Source organism: Petaurus breviceps, unplaced genomic scaffold (assembly GCF_028583685.1).
Source record: "Petaurus breviceps papuanus isolate PSGF00001 unplaced genomic scaffold, PetGlider_PUasm1.0 180, whole genome shotgun sequence".
NCBI lineage: Eukaryota > Metazoa > Chordata > Mammalia > Diprotodontia > Petauridae > Petaurus > Petaurus breviceps.
Genome location: NW_027185782.1, coordinates 3,610,985 through 3,625,914, shown reverse-complemented (window position 1 = coordinate 3,625,914; position 14,930 = coordinate 3,610,985). Strand labels below are relative to the sequence as shown.

The 14,930-nt window shown below is 39.9% G+C and overlaps 2 non-coding genes across 2 annotated transcripts; one reads left to right on the top strand and one right to left on the bottom strand.

Moving 5' to 3' along the window:
• Nucleotides 1–11,420: 11,420 nt before the first annotated feature.
• Nucleotides 11,421–11,493, top strand: TRNAR-CCG (transfer RNA arginine (anticodon CCG)). Its single transcript has one exon. It is a non-coding gene; the product is annotated as a tRNA-Arg (tRNA).
• A 1,014-nt stretch (nt 11,494–12,507) lies between these two features.
• TRNAM-CAU (transfer RNA methionine (anticodon CAU)) lies at nt 12,508–12,579 on the bottom strand. Its single transcript has one exon. It is a non-coding gene; the product is annotated as a tRNA-Met (tRNA).
• Nucleotides 12,580–14,930: the final 2,351 nt, after the last annotated feature.

The window sequence follows — 14,930 nt, the reverse complement described above, 5'->3', positions numbered from 1 at the left end:
TCTCCGTGGGATATAGGCCTAATTGTCATATGTGTGGGTCAAAGGATATGCACAGTTCAGTAATGGGGTAGGGACATAGCTCCAAATTGCTTTACTGATTAGTTGGACAAATTCAGTTCCACCATTGATGAGCCAGTAGTCAAATCTCACAGCCTCTCCGATATTTGTCATTTTTCTTTTTTGTCATCTTGGTCAATATGATAGGTGTGAGGCGTGGCCTCTAGAAGGTAGGATAGATTCTTGGGTAAGAATGATGTAGCATGGAAAGCCTGGATGAAGTTTGTCCTACCTAAAGCTGCACAAGTTCATGCAGATTCATTGAAATAGGATTTTTCCAATAATTCTAACTTGATATAATCCTAGATTCTTACTATGTCAACACAAATTATCCATCCTGATCAATCAACAAGCATTTCTTAAATGAATGCTTCCTATGTATCAGGCATTGCTAGGAATGGAAGATACAAAGAAAACAGAATAGTCTCTACCCTCAAGGATGTTACATTCTAAACACATAAACACAAACTATATAAAAAACAGATACAATGTAGCTTTGGGATTAGCAAAGTGGGAGTAGCTTCTGAGAGTGCCCAGAAAGATCTGTTGCAGAAGGCTGTGTCTTGAAGGAGACCAGGCAGGTGGAGATGGGAAAGGAATGCACTCCAGGCCTTAGGAACAACGCTAAGGCATGGAGATGGGAGATAAGAGTATCAGCTGCAAGGAGCAGCAAGAAGTGGAGTTTGTCTGAATTGTGAAGTGCAGAGAGTAGTAATGTATAAAGCTCTGAATGTGGGGTATGATCAGGCTGTGAAGAGTTTTAGCTCCCCAATCGGGGAGTTTTATTTGGTACTACAGATCATAGGTAGCCACTGAAATCTATCGAATAGATGAGGGATGTGGTTAGACCAAAATTCTAGGAAAATCATTTTGGTAGTGTTGAAAGAGGGTTTTTTTTTTTTAAAGCTAAAAATAGTCTATCAAAACTAACTGTGAGTGGTTAGGTGGTGGAGAAGATGGAACACTGGGCTTGGAAAAAGAAAAACTTTGATCTTCGTGAGTTCAAATCCAGCCTTGGACATTTAGTAATTGTGTGATATCTCTTAATCTTGTTATGACAAACCACTTTAGCAACTTTGTCAGGAAAACCCCCAAAATGGGATCATGGAGAGTCAGACTTTACTGAGCAACCAAAGGAGATGTAACTAATTCCATTTGTCCCCTTCCTTTTATCCTGGCTAATAAAGTGCATGATAGGCCCTAAACAAATGCTTGAATGACTGAATTTTCTTTGGTCAAATGTAATTGGCTCTGCTAACAAGGACATATTCTTTCCTTTGTAGCAAGAGGTAAGCATCCTTATTGGTAGTGATAAGTACCCTTCTCCTCCCTACTAAGTTCCTTAAATGATGCTAGTAACGTCAGAATTTCAGATATGTCCTTGAATTCCTACTTGTAAGATATTTACTCTCGTTGAGGTTGAGCTGAACCACATTCCAGAATCCTGCCCTGGGATCTTACTCAGTAAACCAAGCTAGCTTGAGCTAGACCAGTTTCTGAAGTAGATCCTAAAGTTCTTGCCCCCTTCCATTGGGATTCATAGCTTGAAGGGCAAAACAGCCAGAATGAAGTGATTTTCCTTTCTTGAATTGCTGAGGGACACTAGCATCAAATGACCAGGCCTTGATAATTAATGTGACTCCCTTTCCCTTTTCTCCTAAAAGTACAAGAACCTTTTCCTGTGAATCTGTTGTTGGGACATCCCCCACAGTGGTAGGTGTGCTACTCTGTTATTGAAAGTCATTGTATGGTTGTGGTTTGTCCTTTTTCTGGAAGAGAAATATGATATCAGGGAGATTATGACACGACTTGTAATTGACTTTGATTTGAATGAGGGAATACTATGCACCAGCATCACTTTCTCCTCCAGAGCCAACTGGGTCCAGTGGCCAGATATCAATCAAGAAGACTGGAGATGGTCCAGGATATAGTGGGGCCCTTGGTGCTTTTAAGCTGTCTTTTCAGGTTCTCACTTTGTGTGAAGCAATGCCCACACATCAGGTAGTTATCCTGGCTAGCTCAGTTGGTAAAGTACTAGCCTTTTAATCTGAGGGTCCAGGGTTCAAGTCCCTGTCCAGGTGAGCTATGAATTTGGTCAATTTTAGGACATGACAGTATAAAACCTAAGGCTGTTTACCTGAGTGACTGGAAAGATGTTGGTATCTTCCACAGTAATGTTGAGCTTGAGATACCTGTAGGATGTTTAAGTAAAAAGGTATGAATGGGAAATGTGAAAACTTCTCAGCCCATAAGTTTACTTGTGGAAGCAAGCTGGAGTTTCAGCTTCACCCATTCCCCTTCTTTCCTACTACCACATCAACATTAAGCCTCTTCAGGAGTCTTTTGACCTCCACCCTTATTTCCCACACCCTTATCAGCTTTAGCCCCTTTAAGCCTTTAGGGGTTTTCAACCTCCACCCTTGCTGGGGACCTTTTCCCCTCCCTCTATTTAGCATTTGCCAAATAAAGACATGAATAATACATTAGAAAAATAGGTTGGGACCAGGTTGTGAAGGCCTTTAAAAGCAAAACTGAGGATATTGTCTCTTCTAGCAGCAATAGGGAGCAAACATTTGAAGTTGGTTAGATGGGAGAATGAAATGTTCTGATCTGTGGTTGAGAAGCAGAGAAGAAAGGGAGATAGAGAGAGAGACAAGACACAGCAAACAGAATAGAATGGAATAGATCAGAGACAGAAGAGAAAAATAGAGAGTCCAGAAAAGAACCTTGAGAACTGCCTTAGAGAGTGTGATATGAATTGATGAGTCAATAAAAGAAACTACATTGGAATGGTTAGTAACTTAGAAAAAGAGCCAGAACAGAGTACTGTGATATCCACGTGGCCAGCAGTCCAAGGGAAGTGTTTGTACTTCTCCCAAGGCCTCAGAGCTCTTCACGTAGTCTCTGTGATGAGGTATGGGCTCTGGGAGCCTTCTGTAGAGACTAGGCCTGTGATGTCATTGAGGATACTTTACCAATACTTCTCTTCCAGTCATCTAACACAATTTCCTAGGGCGGAGTTGAGTGACTTGCCCAGGGTTTCATGGCCCTTATGTGTGAGACAGAGGACTAGAACTTAGCTCTTCCTGACTTTGATGTTAGATTTCTATTCATTTCACCATGCTACCTCTCTCCTATAAAAGGAATTTCATAAAAGCTTCTGGTAAAAATTTTTGTTGATGGGGATAATCTATATCTCACAATTCCTTCAACTTCACAAGAAATTCTAATCATGTCAAAGCTCCAAGCTTTCTTTTTCCTTGTGTTGCCATACTCTCTTAATGATTCATCATCTCCAGTTTCTCTCTGCACCCTAATTTAGAGCACAAAAGTTCTTCCCCTTATGTTTGTACATTCATAGTTACTTCCCCTCCATCTATGTGACCTGATACTATTCTCTGTTACTTTATCTTCATAGATCTTTGATGATATGAAGGCATGTGGAGGCCTCCTTTCCACCCCCCAGCTCTTCTGTAGGCAAAGTAATCTTCATTCTGCTGCTGTTTATACTTTATTCTTGAAGAGGACCATGACATCAGGGAAGTGACGCCATCACATTCAAGTGAATTGGATTTGAGTGAGGGACCACTGTGCAGAGTTATCAACCTCACTATCTCCTCTGGAGCCCTCTGGCTTCAATGGCCAGATATAAATCTAGACAACTGGAGATGGCCCAGGATACATTGGGAAAGCTTGATCTCTTCAAGCTAATGTCTTTAACTAGTCTCAGTTTGACTGAGGCAACACCCATTCACTGATTAAGGCTAGGTAAGAAACATTGTAAGCTTTCTTTCTCCCCTCTTTGTACTGCCTCATTACCCTGAATAGAACCTTTCTCTTCTCCTCTAGATTTAATGGGAGAGATGAGAGAATAAGGTTCACCATTTCATCTCTCCCCATGTAAAGGGAATGGGAATTTTAAGATTTTCCCTGCCCCTTAATAGACCTAGGGAGAGTTTGAAGACCTCTCCTGCTGTGAAGATAATCTCTGCCCCTTGATAGGCTGAATGTGGTCACATGGAGCCAGTGGTGGGAGGAGTTTTCTGAGGAGAAGCAGAGCCCACAGAGAAGCTGGTAGAGGAGTCTGACAGTTAGAGACAGTTGGGGCAGAAGAGCTTATGCAAGGAAATAGAGGTTTTGTGAGTAAATATTGATCTTGCATTGGTTTGTGGAAAGGCTAAAGGATGCTGTGGCTCTTAGCATTATTATGGCTTCTACTTCATTGGTACTTTGGTTTACTGGTTTTGGGATTCAGTTTTCTGGTGTCTAAATAAATCCTTCAACTTTATCCTTTATCTGGAGAGTCTGGCATATTTTGTGATCGAATGTCATGCAATACTTATAGTCATGGTCTCTATTGTGATTCTGGGTGTTGTAAGCATTGCATTGATGCTACACCCCAGTGAAACTTTCCATCCATTACTCCAAAACCTTTTTCACATCCTTTGACTTATAGCTCTGGTCTCTTCATCCATTGAGTAGTAGAAGTACCTGGTGCCACAGAGCAAAGAATGTGTCCAGGAAAGAAGAGCAGAGAGGTAGGAGGCATATGTTAATGGCCAACATTTATGTAGTGCTTTAAAGTTTGGAAAGCACATCACAAATATTGTGTCATTTGATCCTCACTACAACTCTGGGAGGGAGGTGCTATTCTACCATTTCCATTTTACAGGAAAATCTAAAGAAGGGCAGAGAGATGACATGAAGTCATGAAGCTAATATGTGTCTGAGAGAGGATTTGAACTCATGTCTGCCTGACTCTAAACCAGGCCACCATATCACCTAGAATAGTTTAGCTTGGACAGGTAAAGACTTCCCAGAGGGAGATTTTGGGGGATGAGGGAGTGTCTAATCACACCTGTTCAAAGTCCAAGAAAAAAAAAAAGCCCTGGAAAAATATTCCAAAAGAGGGACAGAGCTGTTTCCATTACTCTTTATGCATCATAGAGCAATCTTCAGTAACTGCCTATAGAACTTTAAAAATCTCCTCCAGATAAGAATCTATTTTTCTTACTCTTGGCTACCAATCACCTTTAACATATCCCTTGCCCAAGTCATGGGGAACAATAGTAAGTTACTTTGTCATTTGTGCAAAGTGGATGTCCATTAGTAAAAGGTCACCATGTATGTCCAGCTCCTGGGAAGATGCCCCATTTCAGCACATCAAGTGTTCCCCTGAGGCCTGCCCCAATGCCCCAAGGACTCTGAGAGCACACTGACTGATCCTGTAGGCTGATACCACAGAAAATAAGTTTATTCATTTGACTCTTGCACCATTCTTAAGTTTTATTGTGGAAAAATCCCTGAAATAAAGCTTTAATATAACTCATGCACCAGTATTCAATGTACAACATAAGCATCAGGTATGGCATGACATATATTTCATCATCCATATAAACATGTAGGATGCCAAGGACTCTGAGGAAGCCATGAAAAAATACAGTAACACTGTTAAACTTACATTGAACATTTTATTTTCCCAGAAGGTAAAGACACTGGGGTCTGTTGAACAGATATCCCTTATTTTCCTTGCATCTGCACTCACCAAGTAACTAACACCAATAGTATTCAAGGTTGGCAAAGTCAAGAATTCCTGGCCCCACCATGATGTATTTCCATTTGTGCAACAGCAGGGAGCATATCTATAGTTATGTTGTTGAGGTAATGTCCTCTTGGGTGGTCCAGTGTTCATAGACTTCTTGAACCTTCAGAGAATGGAAAGTCCATCCTTAAGGACTTTCACCTTTGCTCAAAAAAAGAAGCAAGGACAAAAGTAGTCAGGTTTGCTTTATCATCTCTGCCATATTCATCTCTAAAGCATTGCCTCTTGTACCTTCAGAAATCATGCTAAAAGTCCAACAGTTTCCTCCTCCCATTTTTGGGTAACTTCTGCAAAAGTCTTCCTCCTCTTCTCTCCTCCCAGATAATAATAGCTTCTGTCTAGGTCATTCACAGGATATGCTTTATCCAAGCATCTAAGAAGAGCTGATATAATCCTGAGATAATCACCACTTCCAAAAGTCACAACTGCATCTCATCTTTATGATGATTTTGAGAACTAAGCAACCATACCCTCAGATAACCCTGTGTCTAAGGCTGTTGAGGGTGTTGAACATGTACCAAGGCTTTGTTATCTCAAAGAATAAGTGCAAGAGCAAGAAAGGCTATTCATGGCAAGACCCATGTGCCTATGCCAATTAGTGCTCTTAAGTCCTGAAACATTTAAAGATGAGTGAGGGAGGTCTTACTGAGGAGTGATGTCCAGTCAGAATTTTTTCTCTTTGTAAGCAAGAATAAATCAGTCTCAGATTACAATTAGACCAGATATTATCCTGTTGTCCCACATAGATGCTGGAACTTTTCTTGGCATAGAGAAAACTGATAAAGGAATAGAAATTCAACAAAACAGGAGCAGGATACCCCTCATTTGGATGTACCTAAGGGGTCTTGGGCAGCTTTCACATTTCCATTTGAAATCTGGTTTGCTGTAATTTACTTGTAATTAACCTCACTGGAATATATAGCAGTTATGCATCAGATTGTGCTTTACACCTTCTAGTGGCATGGAGGTAATGTTTATCACATAAATATTAAGAGAACATGTGCTATTAAATATTGGGAAATGAGTTTTGTTGCTAGCTCCAAGTGTCCAGCCAATCACATTTATTTTTACCACCAATGATACTTCAGACTTTGTAACCAATCATATTGTTTTCCATCTGTGATGCTTCCTGTTCTTTGTTTTTTTTTTTTAAAGCAATCGGAGTTAAGTAACTTGCTCAAGGTTACACGGCCAGTTATTTTTGGGTGTTTGTTAAGTATCTGAGCCTGGATTTGATCCCCAGGTCATCCCCACACTGGGGCCAGTGTTCTTACTCGCTGAGCCACCTGGCCACCCCTCTTTGTTTTTTTATACTTCCTAAAATCATAGGAAGGCTAGTAAGCCCAATATGTAGTCTTGGCTTGCTGAGGAGTATAAGACACTATGTTTTTGACTACTAGTCTCACCAATAAAATTAATGTGCTCAGAACTTTATTCCCCCAGTTAACCTTAATTTTCAAATGTAACAATAGTGAGAAAATGAAGTGGCTTCATTTTGTATCATCTCCAACATTTTGTACAACTGCTGGAGTTGTCTTATTTTCCTGAGTTAAATTTACTTTTCATGTTAAGTCCTATAATTTCAGGGAAGTCATTTATCAATACATTGCCAATTGTTTTGCAGGATGCTGGTGGATAGAACAAATCAGAGACTCTGAACTCTGGAAAGAACCTACATCTAAAAATAGTAGCATGAAAAATAGTAACCATACTTTACTATAAAAACCTTCATAAATCTTTCTTCAGGGTCCTTGTTCTACTGAGGGGGCCCTGGATCCAATTTGTTCTGCAACTGCTTACCTTACAAATAAATCACATAGCTCAGACTTTGTTTCTTCAGTTATTATAAAACTACTCAGGACAATAGGATGAAATGTCAGGAGACATCTTAGACTTCTACAAGTGGGAAGCCACTTGCCATTATGGAATGTCCACTTTTGAGACATTTCTTCACTGCTGGGTTTCTGGCAAGTCTCTAATGTCTTTAACTGCCAGTCCCAAAAATGGAAACTCCATGGGAACAGGGAATTGAGGGAAGCTATTTAAAAGGCAGATTCACTGACCTACTAGAATCTTAATAAGGAAGTTTTCCTGTCCATGAGGTATCTCTGAGACATATCCAATACAATCCCAGTTAAGCATTTCATCCTTTCCATTTTAAACACCCTGGATCAATGACAATCATGATCTGTTGGCAACTATGTGTACACCAGTAATTAAAAATAATTCACTTATGACTTCCAGTATTTTGTATCCTTTGTCTGGCACCTAAAAGATCCAGGAAATTGCAGAAGAAAAAATCTATGCCTTTTAAAAAATAGGTTATAGATCTTATTTTGCATATACTTATATTTACTTATATATAAAGACATTATTCTTTTCTCCTTGCTCTTCCCCACAATAGAATGTAAGCTCCTTGAGGATAGATACTATTTCATTTTTTGCCTTTGTATTCCCACTACCTAGAACACTGATTGGCACAAAGTAGTTACATAAATAAATGTTTGTCTAGTCGCTCTGAATTTAAAAACTGCATGATTTTCAGTGACAATGTCTTCCCCCCCCCATTTCTAGTACCTAGAAATGTGCCTTGCACACAAATCAGTATTTTTGAAAAGTTTAATTGAATAAATTTCTGTTCACTTGAGTCTTTGAATCTTTGCTGAGACTTGCCTTATCTCCAGATACATCCCTAAAGGTATCAAGAACATAGATGTGAAGAACAGGATTTTCTGGCAATAAAAATGTGTACAATTACCAGAATTAATTCACATAGATATTCACTGCCCCAGGTTATCTTTAAGGCTATACATTACAAAGGAATGGCCTAAATGCTTAGGTGGAGGGAATTTCTCAAATTTAGAACCTCCTATACCAATTAACAAAGAGATCTAGAGTGAAAATATTTTAAAAGAAAAAAAAAGTCATATTCCAAAGTGTCCCTTACTATGCCTCCTCCCTATTTGCTGTGACCTTGGCTACCTACTAATAGTTCTCATGTTTTGATTATCCTGATGTGAAAATGGGATAATTGGTCTCTTAATAAGTCATCTGAAATATCTCATTTGGATCAGCATAAGTATGAAGATTTAGAGATCACAATTTTTCCAACTATTATTACATCAAGTTTGTCTGGTGCTCCCTCCCCTCCCCCCCCCAAAAATCCAGCAAAGTGGGATATGATGCAATATTACCTTGTATCCTGAACACTCTCTTACCTTGACAAAGTCACCAGTACTTCTTTAGATTCTTCCTGAAACCCTCTCTAATTATAGCTGAGGAAAGGACAGGAGGACCCATTGTCCCTATACCTTCCTATGAAAAACGTATCCTGTTGTGGATCTGGGTCAAGGCTTGGGAGGAAAAATTAAAAGGCAGGACTGGACAATGAGAAAATCAAGAGAGCTGCCTATTTTTGCTTCAACCTTCATCCTTCCTGTAGTTTATTTATTAGGAGCTGGCATCAGATCAGTGACACGGGATTCTTATGGGGAATATAATTTTGGTTTAATATTCTTATCATGTCCATACCATGGGTTTAAAATATGATAGGTGGGTTTTAAATTTTCTTTTGTATTGCCAACAGGATTTCAAAGGAGAAAGGATGCCAGTTGCCTTGTCCTGTGAACTCTGTTCATTCTACTGTCAATTATCTGAGAGTTCTTTCTTTCTCTCTCTCCTGTGCCAGAAGGACAAGCCTGTCTCTCTAAAGGACTTGAGAGAGTTTATATCATATTATTGTGTGCTCAAAACCAATAAACCTATGCAAAGAACAAATTGTGCCTTAGCTACTTACTAAGTGACTCTGGGCAAGATACAACCTCTCTCGACCTCACTTTCTTCATCTGTTAAATGGGGATAATCATAGCATCTACCTCACAAGATTGGTGTGAAGATCAAATAAGGTAATATAGGTAAAGAATGAGGTAATACAGGTAAAGTGCCTTGTAAACTCCAAACAGCTATATATACAAGTTAGTTGCTATTATATTATTTATTGGTTGACTCAGGATTTAGAGAATTGAGTTCATCCTTCATAGTCTATATTCATCTCCAACTAGTGTTCTCATCAGGCTTTCTTTCTAGATTTGTTTTTTTCTTGGATGACAATAACAGTAGCTAACATTTCTGTAAGGTTTCAAGGTTTGCATGTGACTTGTTACCCTTCCCTCTGGAATGACTTCCCAACTCTCATTTTCCCTGGCAAACTAACTATTCTTTTCAGGGTTGGGAGGCAGCTCTCAAGCAGTGTCCCTATTAATTACTAGCTAGTTCATCTTAATTTTTAAAAGGGGATACATCACAGTGGTATAGAAAGTACTTGGTATAAATTGATGTTCCCCAAGAAATTCTGTGTTACAGTGTCTTGCACGTACCTAGACAGTCCAGGGGAAAGTAAACTCGGGGCCTGGAGACCTGTGTGACAAGGCAGTTTCTTATAGCTCAGTTCTTTTCTGCCATCCTGGAGTCCTTGAGATTTCTCTTGAAGGGTATTTCTGTGGGTTTTTTTTTGGGTGGGGGCCCTGATAGAGTCATAATAGTGAAATACACTCTACCCCAAATAGTTTACTCTCCCTGAAGCTACTTACCTCTGTGAATCTAATCTGTTCTCTATCAGTTTCCAGCTGGATACCATGTTTGCTACTGGTGCAGTCTCTCCTATGACATGGTCTAGGAGTGAGAAACCTGCCCCTTGAGGCTCCTCAGCACTGACATGGTCTATGAGGGTGAAGGGGAGATAGGAATGTACCACTCCCTCTGAGTTTACTGCAATCCCCCAGGCACAAGCTGTTCATATCCTCAAAGAGAATAGTTATTACTTTCCTGCTCAAATCTGTTATATCTCAGTCCAGTGGTATATTTAATTTTTTTCAGCTCATTCCAATACATTTCCTCATGTCATTTCATCCAACGGCTAGAAGCATTTCATTCCTAGAATCGATGTTACACCTTTAATTGATTCAGTGGAAGTGGGTAGGAATTGTTCACAATTCGTTTTTAGTTTTGATGGATTCAGTAGAGGTCTGCAGTGATTGTTCTGGTATAGTTTACACATTTTATTCATCGATTCCTAAATCCAAAGAGGCATTCTCACTTGATGAAGGAATCAGGTCTTGAAGCATTGTGTTCTTTACAATAACCCCTCTCAAACTTTAGACACATTATTGGACCTGACTGGAACAGGTTATCTGTTCCAATTTTTGTTGTGCAGTTTTGGAAAGAAAATTCCTCCCGGGGATTGTCAGTCTTAACTATTTTGTATTGTTATCTCCAGAATACACGATGCTTGGCAAATAGTAAGTACTTAATAAATGTATTTATATTCCTTTGCTAATTAATTTTCTCACGATATCCTAGTAGAGCACCAGTTATTGTCCTTACAGATGAGTAATTTGTAGCTCATCAAAGCTAAATGACTTTGCCAATATCTCAAAGTTAGTCTCAGACGTTGGTTTGGAAACTGAGATCTCTTCTGACTCCAAATCCTTCCCCCCGCCCCTCCCCCCAAAAAAAACCCAACAACAAGAATAATAAGATGTTGAAAACATTAAATAGTGACTGAGGGCAGCTTTGTTAGGCTTCCATCATTGACCACTAGATCACCACAGGAGGGTTGTTGCTAGATAAAACTTTAGATGAAAATCTTTTCACATAAACCAAAACTGAAAGTCAATGAAATAATGATGGTAAAGCTCTCCATTCTTGTTTATATTTCCTGATAGTAAGAACAGGGAAAAAGAAAAAGACCCTCAACGCAGGGGGCCGCGTGGCCTAATGGATAAGGCGCCTGATTCCGGATCAGGAGATTGAGGGTTCGAATCCCTTCGTGGTCGTGTGTAATTTTCACATTTTATTCCATAGTTACAAGTTAAACAACCTTTCCTACTCCTACTGAACCGCCGTTCACCATTTAATTCTCGACCACTCGAGGTGAAAACGTATTGAAAGCCGTTGTAAACCAGCCCCAGTTTACCTCTAAGGCTTTAAACCAATCCTCATTTAGCCGTGTGGGAAAACATCGGTAAGGTAAGTTCCTCCCTGCGTCGTAAAGCAAAGACATCAATACTTCTCCGTTATAGAGAGCTGGAGCGCAAGGTCTTAATGAGGGAAATGGCGTGAGATGGTAAAATCCCCTTTCAGATCTAGGGTATTTCCCACATACCTCATACCCATGATCTCGCTAGTCCAAGCAACACAACTTGGCTGAGACAGGGAGCTTTTGTTTACAGATACCTTCCTTTTATGTCCGTGGGTACACATGTATGGATGTGGGGTCAATCCAGCCCAGAGCGTGGGAGCTTTCTGTAGCGTAGCCCCTGGAGATACTGAGGATTCGAGTGACCAGGAGGGCAGGCCAAAGGACCTCTCACACCGCTGCCAGCTTTCGGGGAAAGAACCTGGGGTGTTCCTCAATCCTCTCTCTTCCCGCGCTCCTCGGAGCCCACACCAACCCCATTCTCCCTTCAAGGAGATGGCTTAGCAGGCTTTGTAGCTTGGCTTGCTGAGAACCCGAGCTCAGCTATTCAGTGGCAAGTCTTTGCTTTCTTTCTCCTGTGGTACAGAACCTGAATATGGCTATTTAGATGAACAAGAGCTGAGGTACGGTACTTGTGTTTTCACTTGGTAGGTTCGGTCCTTCTAGACTTTTTCTGCGTTCATCTGAAATCTCGACCTTTTTCACTTGGGAATGGAGTGGTAAGCCTAAACGATTGAAGAAAAGTCCTTTATTCCCAGAAATACCTCGCTTACCCTGCCTGCATCCTTTAACATCGCTCAGCTACTGGCAGTACCGTAACTTCATGTCAAAGTACTTCTCTACCGTCGTTTCAAAACATAATGCAACTAGTTAGCAGAGGATGGTTTCGATCCATCGACCTCTGGGTTATGGGCCCAGCACGCTTCCGCTGCGCCACTCTGCTACTTGCTGGAAGCTCTTGTGAGGTCCTTTTAATAGGTGTCATTTTCCTTCAGGCATTTTTTTTTTTTTTAGGAATTTATCTCAGAGCTTTCCTGTGGTGACACTGTCTACTCTAAATCATCCCAGCAGGCTTTTATACACACCCATCCATACACACATATATCATTTAGTTTCTCAGAACACGAACGATGCTGTTATATATGTGTAGATGTAGAATATATGTGTGTATATATGCATACTCTATTATATACATATATAAACATAAAATTGTCTTGACATCTCTTATTTTAAAATTCCAGTTTTTCCACCCCACCTATCCCTCAATATGTTCCTTTGCCATTTTCCTCCTGTTAAAAGATTTAATGGCGAATAGGAACAGAGAATTGTGAGTGAAGAAGATAAAGAGAGGAGGCACGGGAGAAAAATCCATAGCGTCAAGGCCTTCATCCTCAGGGGGTTGGTTTTGTGTCTCCTTAACATCTCCACCGGTTTCATCCCTGGAGGGCTACCTCCTCTCCTGGCCTCCTGCTTTTGGACCGTTATCCTTATGTAGCTCTTGCTGGAACCTTGGACTTAATCCCTAGTCCTTTGACTCGAAGAGGTGAGTTTTGACTTTATCATGGGACCAGGCCACGGTGCAAACCTCTCCTTTGCAACTCCGCCCCTCCAGATTTTCGAGTTCTTGCGTTGTCTTTCCCCTTAAGAAGGGAGGCCTTCAGGGTGGGCATTGTCATGTTTATTTTTCTTTTTATCTCCACCTTTTAATCGTGTTTATTGATTTTAATTTTCAACATTCATTTCCTCAAGATTTTAAGTTCCACATTTTCTCCCCGTCTCTTCCCTGCTCCTCACACCGACATGGCAAGCATACTGATTACCCCTTCCAGCCTACCCTCTCTTCTATTGTCCCCCTCCCATTCCTCCCCCCATCCCCTTTCCCTTTACTTTTTTTTAGGGCAAGGTGGATTTCTGGATGCCATTGCCTGTTTATCTTATCTCCCAGTTGCATGTAACAACAATTTTTTTTAACATTTGTTTTTAAAACTCTGAGTTAAAAATTTTTTCCCTTCTTCCCTCCTCACCCACCCCCATTGAGAAGACTAGCAATTCAATATAGGTTATACATGTGCAGTTATGCAAAACATTTCCATACTAGACATATTGTGAAATACTAACTATATTTCCCTCCATCCTATCAGACTCCCCATTTGTTCTATTTTCATATATTCTATTTTCACCTTTGACCCTGTCCTTTTTCAAAAGTATTTGCCTCCCCCAATATGCCCTCCCTTCTATCTCCTCCCCCACCCCTTTACCCTTCCCTTCCTACTTTCCTGTAGGGTAAGGTACCCAATTGAGTTTGTATGTTATTCCCTCCTTAAGTCAAATCCAGTGAGAGTAAGGTTGACTCATTCCCTTTCACCTCCCTGCTCTTCCCCTCCATTGTAAAGGCTTTCTCTTGCCTCTTTTATGTGAGATAATTTATCTTATTCTATCTCTCCCTTTCTCCTTCTCCCAATATATTCCTCTCACCTCTTAATTTTGTTTTTCAGATATCATTCCTTCATATTCAACTCACCCTGTGCTCTCTATGTATACATATACACATATATATGTCTAAACACACACACACACACATATTTCCTTCAACTATCCTGATACTGAAAAAAGTCTCATGAGTAGCAAATATTGTCTTTTCATATAGGAATGTAAAGAGATCAACTTTAATAAGTTTCTTATGATTTCATGCTTGTATTCTTGTATTTGAAAGTCACATTTTTCTGTTCAGTTCTGGTCTTTTCATCAAGAATGCTTAATAATCCTCTATTTCTTTGATTGTCCATATTTTCCCCTGAAATATTATACTCAGTTTTTCTGGGTAGGTGATTCTTGGTTTTAATCCTAGCTCCTTTGACCTGAGAAATATCATGTTCTAAGCCTTTTGATCCCTTAATGTAGAAGCTGTTAGATCTTGCTAGATCTTGTGTTATTCTGATTGTGTTTCTATAATACTAGAATTGTTTCTTTATGACTGCTTGTAATGTTTTCTCTTTGATCAGGGAACTCTGGAATTTGGCTATAATATTCCTAGGAGTTTTCTTTTTGGGATCTTTTTTCAAGAGGCAATCAGTAAATTCTTTCCATTTCTATTTTATCCTCTGGTTTTAGAATATCAGGGAAGTTTTCCCTGGTAATTTTTTGAAAGATGATGTCTAGGCTCTTTTTTTTTTTATCATGGCTTTCAGGTTGTCCAATAATTTCAAAATGATGTCTCCTGGATCTATTTTCCAGGTCAGTTGTTTTTCCAATGAGATATTTTACATTGTCTTCTATTTTTTTCATTCTTTTGAA